The sequence below is a fragment of the Lissotriton helveticus genome, chromosome 7 (assembly GCF_964261635.1).
Source record: "Lissotriton helveticus chromosome 7, aLisHel1.1, whole genome shotgun sequence".
In the NCBI taxonomy this organism is placed as follows: domain Eukaryota; kingdom Metazoa; phylum Chordata; class Amphibia; order Caudata; family Salamandridae; genus Lissotriton; species Lissotriton helveticus.
In genome coordinates, this window is record NC_136068.1 from 1443891814 (window position 1) to 1443901249 (window position 9436).

The following is a 9436-nucleotide window of genomic DNA, read 5'->3' on the forward strand; positions in this document are numbered from 1 at the left end:
ATCCTCTGCAAATCAATTAATCTCCCCATGAATACAAATAATGAAATAAATCATGTAACTCACTCCAATAACTTTGGGTTGAGTTAGCACTATATAAAACTTGCTGCATTTCTTTTCTAAATGCAGGGCTGATAGTTTGCCTTTTGAAAGAATTTATGTTAAATGAAGCCCATGACGGACGCTGTGATCAGGGGAGCAACTAGACCCAAACTTATGTGGAAATACATGGGATGTTTGTGTGAAAACAAGTGCCCTACCCTTGTGCTGCACCTGCCTCACCCTGCTATGCAGAGTTTAGCTGTTATGCAAAGGTTGACTGAAAGAACCAGGGCGCCAGTCATGCTCTGCAGACTTTTTGGGAAACAGAGGTAGTGAAAACTAGGGCTACGGTCTTGCGTTACACTTGCCTTGCTCTAGTGTGAAAGGGTTAGCTGCTGCGCAGGGTCTAGCTTTTGTGCAGAGTTTAGTTGCTGTGCTAAAGAGAAAAGGGCACTAGTTGTGCTCGGTGGCCTTGTTTGGAAAAACAGGTGGTGAAAACTAGTGCTCAGTCTTGCATTGTACCTCTCTCGCTCTGCTGTGCAGTGGTGAGTTGCTGTGCAGGTTTTAGCTGCTGTGCTAATGGGACCAAGGTGCTAATAGTGCTCTGTAGGCTAATGTGGAAACAGAGGTAGTGGAAAATAGTGCTCCGGCCTTTCACTGCACCTACCCCACTCTGCTATGCAGTGCATGGGATAGCTGCTGTGCAGGAGTTAGCTGCTGTCCTAAGGAGGCCAGTGCACCAATCATGTTCTGCAGACTTGTGTGGAAACAGAGGTAGTGAAAACTAGTGCTCAGCTTTGTACTCCACCTACCTCGCTTTGCTGTGCAGGAGTTAGTTGCTGTGCTATGGGGACCAGGCCGCTTGTCATGCTCACAGATGTGCGTGGAAATAATGAGGGAGTGCTTGTATGTCAAAAAAGAGGTGCCCAATAACCACCCACTGGCCCCCTTATCCCAGCCCTTCCAGTGAACTAGAGTTGCACCTACATGTTGTGCTACCGAAGGGGTAAACTAATGAAGTGCTTTTAGTCCTATCGGCGTTTCAGCAAGTTTAAAAGCATAACGTGTGTTTCAGGATCCAGGATCATCTGAAAGCACATGTTCGTGCTTTTAAACTGGCTGCATTTCTTTTCTTTTTTTTTTAAAGACTCTGTTTGAATTTATTTGCCTCTCTCTTATGCGAATCAAAAGAAGAACACAATCAATTTGTCTGATCCCCCCGTTCTTTCCTCCTCCCAAGTCCCTTCTGTTCAAAGCCAGGTGATGCTTGGGTTTTGTAGACAACATCAGTGTGGATGACAAGTAAAAGAAGAAAAACAGCAGCACCATGAACATTATTAATATTAACAGATATAAGTTCCTTGTGACTCTGCGGGCTCCTGCTCGGGGATTTAGATGGAGATGAAAAGCTTTATGTAGTCATCTGCACCACAGCGTTGTAACCAACTGCATAGGGCGCCAAATAATGGAGCATTTGAGTGCTGAGGTGGTGTGCTTTGGACATTTTACTTAGGTGGCCTATATTCAATCTTCCTGCCCTTCAATACGGACCACTAGTCTCTTCAAATAGTACACCACTGGAATAAGGATGGCATCAATCATCAAAACCTTCAGTCCCATGCTCCTGCGCTGGTCATGTTCTGGCTCATCTGCCCACCTAAAGAATGTGCATACATCCTTAGCGACCTGAGACATGGTAGCTGTAGTGCCATCATCAAACTCCAGGATCTCATTGTAAATAGGCAGTACCATGCCAATAGCCTGGCCAGGAAATTAGGGGTTGTAATACAAGCCATCTTTTTTGGTGATCCCTGTGGGAGCATCACAGTAGCCTTCTTGTGCCACGTCGGAGGGTTGTTGCTGCTGCGGACCTTGTTGTTTGCCTTGCCTTGTCTGGCCACTTTGCCACTTCTCGCGGCACCCGCTTCGCGGGTGCCGCTCGCGGGTGCCTGAACTTTGCTGCTGTGATCTTGCCGGGACCCTGAGGACTGAGGATTTGCCTGGAATCATCTGCCCCACACACGTACAGAGGCGGGACTGCGAGGACCAGCCTGCTCAGCCTGATCGGCCGCAGCTGGTCCTCTTCCCGCCCCCTCCTGCAGAAAAGAACTTGCAGTGGGAGCCTTCTTGTGCCACGTCGGAGGGTTGTTGCTGCTGCGGACCTTGTTGTTTGCCTTGCCTTGTCCGACCACTTCGCCACTTCTCGCGGCACCCGCTTCGCGGGTGATGCTCGCGGGTGCCTGAACTTTGCTGCTGTGATCTCGCCAGGACCCTGAGGACTGAGGATTTGCCTGGAATCATCTGTCCCACACACGGACAGAGGCGGGACTGCGAGGACCAGCCTGCTCAGCGGCGCTGATCGGCCGCAGCTGGTCCTCTTCCCGCCCCCTCCTGTGTCTCCTCCCTTATTAGGAGCAACCTCAACGCGCACGCGGGACGCACGCAGGATTAAGCCCGGGGCTAAGCCCGGGCCAAGAGTGGGCCCGTTCTAGCCGTTACAGACCGGGTAAGACCGGACCGGCCACCCCTCTTGCATTGGCATTTTGTACCCCAATATTTTATATGTACATTTCATTTAAATTGACTCCGTAATCATTTGCTTAATGGCTTTAGAGATGTCTCCTAGTGGAAGTAGAAGTAAGGTGGTGAAGGGGGGAACCAAGCTAACAGGCACGCTAGATGACTTTATTACTAGGACGAACTCGGTAATAGATATGGGTATTAACCTAATGGAGCAAAGGGTCTCGCTGGACCTTGTAATGGCCAGAAGAATGTCCCAAGACCCTTCAATGGACAAGAGATCGTCCCTGGGCCATATAGCATCAGCCAAAACCCCAGAACGCACCGAAAGTTCTGCTCTAATAACAACACAGGTGGAGGTGCATGAAAATGTGTTTCCGAACCCACAGTTATTAATTCCAATACATGTTCCATTACAATTGCCCTGTGAAAATCCACCTCTTGAAGTTTCATCCCCAGTAGAGCCAGCTGTGATTAGCAACAACGCACCGATAATCATAGAGCTGGAGGCCCCTGAGAATAAGACCAGCATAAGGCAATTGCGCGGGAGGAAGGAGGGCGCTATACCCAAACGAAAACGCCCCATCCCTTCTGCCTATGCTATGAAAAGACAAAAAGTAGCCAAGGCACAGGAAAAGGCCATACCAGTTAAAGAGGGGGGTGGAACGGGCAAAGTGCTACAAACTATGACAATGGAGCAGTTAGAGGACCAAAATACTGTAAATCTTGAAATAACTGAAGGGGCACAAGAAGTCTTATCTCCAAACAACTTGGGAGGAAGTAGACTAGTGACTGCTGAGGAGGGAAATGGGATCCTAGTGAAGGAAATAGGGGACTTTCTTAAATCACTCCTAATGCCACTAGAAGTAAGATTGACATGAATGGAAAACCAGCTGTTGGAGGTTGAAAAGAGTATTATAACACTGGCAAGTCTGAGTATAGCTGACTCAGCGATTAACACTACTGCACGTGTAGCCTTAGTGCCTGTAGTATCCTCAATAGACAACAATATGTCACATCCCTTGCATCAGGGAACTAGTGCTATTCCCATAAGTCAGCCTTTACCTCTGAGTATCATTGTCAATCAATTAAATGCACCCACTGCAAATACTATAACTAGTACCCCAATAGCCAAAGAAATTGCAGCACAGGGCGTTAATGCTACAAAGGATACCCAACAGAGACAGAAAGGGAACCCATTGGGGAATAAACCTAGGGGAGGTTACATAGACTTGCCACCAGATGCTAGCCCTAATGTAATTGTCTTGACGGGGGTTCCGGAATTGAATAATCAAGTAGAAGTAGAGTTTTTGGTCACTGAAAAACAAAGTCTCACATTGGTTAAATGTACAGAGGCCTTTACCACACCATATAAAAAGCAAAATATTAATGGTTCGTAGGGTTCCATGGATAGGCCCGACAAGAAAGACAATACCAGGCGATTGTGTGGTGGTCACGTTCGAAGATCCACCTACTGTGTACCACCTGTGCTCCTGGAACCCACGCACGTTTGACGGAAACAATATAATTCAAACTAGACCACTGTCCTACTTTTATCCACCCAAAAGGCATCTAGAGGGTGGTGGAAGGTGGACAATGGTTAATCATAGTGCTTCAGGTAGATCATGTGGTGGGAACCTGGGAAATCCAAGCCAATGGATGGGATTGCCAACCTATAACAGATTCAGCTGCTTAGAAGCAGTTGATTGACTGAATCCATTGGCGGGATGTGCAATTAGCACCAACGTTAGAACACGTAGGCTGAACCCCTCTACTTGGAACGAACCAAGAGAAAGAAATATGGAAGCAAACGTAGAAGTGCACACTGGTGTAGGAAATAAAAAGGATCATAGTGCATATACCAATATTAGAGATCTAGATGTAGTCAATCCACCAACCGGCATTGAAGTAGTGGTGGTAGATTGTGACCAGGGAGAGAGACAACAAGATGTTTTACCACCAGAATTTAATGACATTATGCAGGGAGATAGAGGTTGGATGTGCGAAGACACAGTCTTATTGGGAGAGGAGCCAATGAGAGAGATGTTACCAAACATGGAACCCCCAATCTTGGAGCCGCCTGCTGTATTAAGTAGCAAGGGTGAGACACTGAAATTAGTCTCATGGAATATAGCCGGTGTCGCCAAGAATCTGAGGGACCCGGAATGGGCAAAGTATATTGATTCCAGTGATTTCTGTTTGCTACAGGAATCTTGGGCGGTAGCTATACCACATAGGGTAGGGTTCAAATCTTTTGGAATTGGTGCTATTCCATCTACAAGGGGAAGGCCCTCAGGTAGTTTAATAACCTGGGTGAAGGTAACCTTGAGGATACAGATTGATGTAGTAGACACAAATTCACCTGACATATTAGCTTTGAAAATCACTACATGTGAAGGGAAAACACTTTACCTAATAAATGTCTACAATAGACCTGCCTCTGCATCCAAAGAATCTCCCACTCTAGCTAAACTAGACTCCCTTTTAGGTAGAATAGTTGGAAAAGAGGAATATGTCATTATAGCTGGTGACTTAAATTATAACTACGAACCGGTCCCAGGGCTTAGTGATATTTTTGAAGAAGAGGACCAAGCTAACAATATTCCAACATTGGAGAAAAATAAACCTGTCAAATGTACAGTTTTGGCAGTTCAACTAATGAAGTTGTCTGCGGAGCATGGCCTCAGGGCCTGTAATGGGCGGCTCCCGTCTGACACCTCCAAAAAACCAACATTTTCTAGAAACAACTGCAAAAGCAATCTAGACTTTGTAATTGTCTCACTGTCTATTTGGCAGAGTATGATTGATATGATTGATATTGAGGTAGAGGACAGGTTAGAAAGTGATCACTACCCCCTGGCCCTATTGTTAGAAGCTTCTCTGCTCTTGGGGGTTGTGCATGTGCCGACAACTGATGTAAATAGTGGAACGAGTGATGAGATCCTTGTCAGTAATAACAGACGAGCACTTAAATGGTCACACATACTGGAGCATGGCGAGATCCTTGCCGAAATCTACACACTTTTTGCAGGGTCCTTCGGAACTTTTATAGGTTCCCTTACCGATGATGATAACCCTGCTTGTTTTATGTCACTTCACACACATTTTTTTATAGCTTTGAGAACGTTAGTCACAAAAATGCCAAAGAAAATTCAACAAAAATTACATAATCTGTCCCATAGTAAGCCATGGTATGACAGATTATGCAGGGAATCTAAGGGGCTCTTCTGCTCACGATCAAATCTAAATCCGCGGAAGATGTAAAAAATAGCAAGGAAAACTTTATAAGCAGGTACAAAATGCCTCAAGACAGGCGTGGGAGGAAGAAAGCTGGGCGGACTTGTTGGTAGCTGTCAAAACAAAGGATAATGTAGGGTTCTGGAGGTTAGTCGCCAATGGTAACCACGTAGGGAGAGTGGCAAAAGATGTTTACCTTGACGAGCTAACGTGGGTTAACCACTTCACGAACCTTTACAAAAAGTATGACACAATTTCAAGAGACTCCGGCGATGATGCCCCGTGGCTTAAACACCCCACAGTCTACCTGGAATTTACAATAGAAGAAACCGAGGCGGCAATAAACTCGGTAAAAAGTGGTAAAGCGCCAGGGCTAGATAAAATAGGGGACCTGTACAAGCACGACTCAATGGTATGGGCACCGTACATAAATTACCTTTGTAATATGCTATCCCACAGTCTAGATTTCCCAGAAAGCTGAAGGGGAGCAGAAATTGTTTTAATCTTTAAAAAAGGGAATCGGCTGGACCCTTTTAATTATCGGCCAATTAGCCTGATGGTCATTCTCCAAAAAATCTACTCGAGACACATCCTAACTCGTGTTAATGAGTGGTTGGAGGAGAATGCGATCATAACGAAATATCAAACCGGTTTTTGATGTAAAGTGAGCACAATTGACCAAGTATTCAGATTTTGCTGTCTTTACTGGAAATATGTACACATTAAGAAGGGCTACTTATACGTTGCTTTCGTTGATCTGAGAGCAGCATTCGACCTAGTGCCACGAGACCTTCTATGGAGAACATTGAGTGAAGCAGGGTTTCCTAGCAGTTTGTTGGTACAGATAATTGAGCTGCATGCTGGGAACTTCACAAAAGTGCGATGGGATACCTATCGAGCGTGGCGTTCGCCAAGGCTGCGTATTGGCCCCCACACTTTTCTCCCTTTTCGTGAATGACATCCCTGCGCATCTAGAGGGATGTAAAAATGATTCACCAAAACTGGATGGAGAAAAGGTAACTTCATTACTATTCGCAGACGACACTATCTTGATCTCTCAAACTAAGAAAGGTCTTCAGGCACTACTTAATTCCTTTATCGATTATTGCAGCAAGAAGGGATTGGAAATTAATGGAAAAAAAACAAAATGTATGGCCCTAAATCCATCAAAACCAGATAAAGGCTGTCTAATTCTGAATGGTGAGAAATTGGAATCGGTTCAAAACTTCTCATATTTAGGGGTCATGTTAGATTCTAACTTCTCCTGGCGGCCCTAAATCGAAAAAAGCAAGTTGATATTTGCACAGAATGTAAAGCCTATCCTTAGGAAGCAAAGCTTGAGTACTAGCAAAGCTGTGTCACCGGTAGTGGAGTTATTTAAATTTAAAGTCCAACCAGCAGCCCTATATGGTGCTGAAATTTGGGGGCCCATGTCAAAGGACACATTTACTGTTATGGATAATAACTTTATGAGAAGTTTGGTAAGGGCTCCAAGAGGTACTCCTTTGGTGCTACTTCAGCTGGATTTAAATGTTAAAAGGACTGATCACTACACTATCGTCCGGCCACTAATGCTATGGGTAAGGCTTTGGCAGATACCTGAATTGCACGATTATAGGGAAGGTCTAAAAAAGATACTGGGGTTGGATAAACTGAATACCAATCCTTGGCTAAAACATGTTAAAATCTGGTTCACCAAAATAGGTTTAAATCATTTTTGGGAGAATCCGGAAGGTTTACCGCCGAATTCAAAATTGGTTGTAAAAAGGGCTTTTTGGAGTTTTGTGTCTAACTTCATAACAAATGTGAATAATGCTGGGACTCTAGTGACCAACTTTCTAAGCTTCAAGGATGAGCCTTTTTTTGAGGCCTTCCTTGACGAAATTGAGCCTCCACTTGCCAAAACCCTTTTTATGAAATTAAGATATGGCAACCTTTTGACCAAAACAACCTTGGTGCGCTGGTCTAGGGGGACCAATGGTTTAGCACCAGTGGCAGATGAAACCTGCAACATGTGCGAGGGCAATCAGAAGGAAGATGACCCTCATATCCTATTCTTCTGTACAGCTTATGCACTGGCCAGAAGAAAATGGATTAAGCCTCTATGTGTACATCTAGGAATAAGATCTTGTAATCAGGCATTAAGAATGATCAAAACAGACACAACCCAAATAATAGTATTCAGTGTTAGCCGATTTCTGTATTCGATTTATTTCTTGCGCAGGAAAAAAGGCCTAAAGTTGTAATGCCAAAGAGACGAGTTTACATGACCCAATGTGTTTTTATCAAGCACTAAAAGGGCTATTGGTATTTTATTGAGTTCAGAGATAGTTTTATTGGGATTTTTTTTTAGATTATAATCGTATTACCTGTTCCAAATGTAATCAACAATTGTGACTTGATGTATTTTATAATGAATTGTGTTGTGATTCTATAATGGCAATCTAGCCGAAATAAAGATAAATAATAATAATAAATAGTACACCACTGGAATAAGGATGGCATCAATCATCAAAACCTTCAGTCCCATGCGCTTGCGCTGGTCATGTTCTGGCTCAGCTGCCCACCTAAGGAATGTGCATACATCCTTAGCGACCTGAGACATGGTAGCTGTAGTGCCATCATCAAACTCCAGGATCTCATTGTAAATAGGCAGTACCATGCCAATAGCCTGGCCAGGAAATTAGGGGTTGTAATACAAGCCATCTTTTTTGGTGATCCCTGTGGGAGCATCACAGTAGCCAGTAAAAAGAGAGAAGACATAATCCTCACCACCGTGCCTAGCATTGACAATGTAGCTCAGATCAGGGGGCAATGCCCCATTGTTCGCTGTCCGGGATGCCTTCGCATTAGGATATGGCTTGGGGAAGTAATCAGACAGCTTGCCTGCCCATGTAAACCTATCTCCATTTTCATGAGGGCCGTCTATAACTTCACACTCCTCTGCTAAAGCCTTTGCTTCTGCTTCTGTGTGACTGACTTCCACCAGATTGCGGAAGACCAGGTATTCCATGCCGTGGCAGGCAGCACACACCTGTTTGTATACCTGGTAACCGCGACGAACACTGCTGTGATCCAAGGCAGAAAAAGGACTGTTGTAGCTCCAAGGATACTTTGGAGGATGCAGCTCAACATCACTGGCTTTTACCGATCTGTGTAGAGCCAGGGCTAAGACAGCCCCTCCAGCATCAAGCACACCCAGCGTGGACAGGGCCACCTTACGGCCTCTGGACAGACTGGAAAGGACATAGAAACCCTGGGCTGCGAAGACCAGGCTGCCTGCCCCCGGTGACCCACAGGAGTCTCCTCTGCACAGAGCTCTGCACCACTAGGCTGACCGGCACCGCCCCCATCTTTGGCTTTCCCGTCACGTAAGGACTCTCACCTAGCATTTCTTTTCTTAATGCAGCGCAACTGCGAGGCTGATTGCAGTATTTTTGAAAGTATTTATGCTAATCACAGCGCCCATCAAGGGCTGCATTTAACAAATACTTTCAAAAGGCAAACAATCAGCTCCATATCTGCGCTCCCTTTAGAAAAGAAATGCAGCAAGTTTAAAAGCGCAAACTTGCGCTTTCAGATGATTGTTTGTAGACTTGCTGCATTTCTTTTATAAATAGAGCGTAGCTGTGGGGTTGAT

At 45.1% G+C, this 9436-nt stretch overlaps 1 pseudogene; it reads right to left on the reverse strand.

The window, feature by feature from the left end:
• Nucleotides 1-1544: 1544 nt before the first annotated feature.
• On the reverse strand, nt 1545-9149 carry LOC144767461 (cytochrome c1, heme protein, mitochondrial-like; annotated as a pseudogene).
• Nucleotides 9150-9436: the final 287 nt, after the last annotated feature.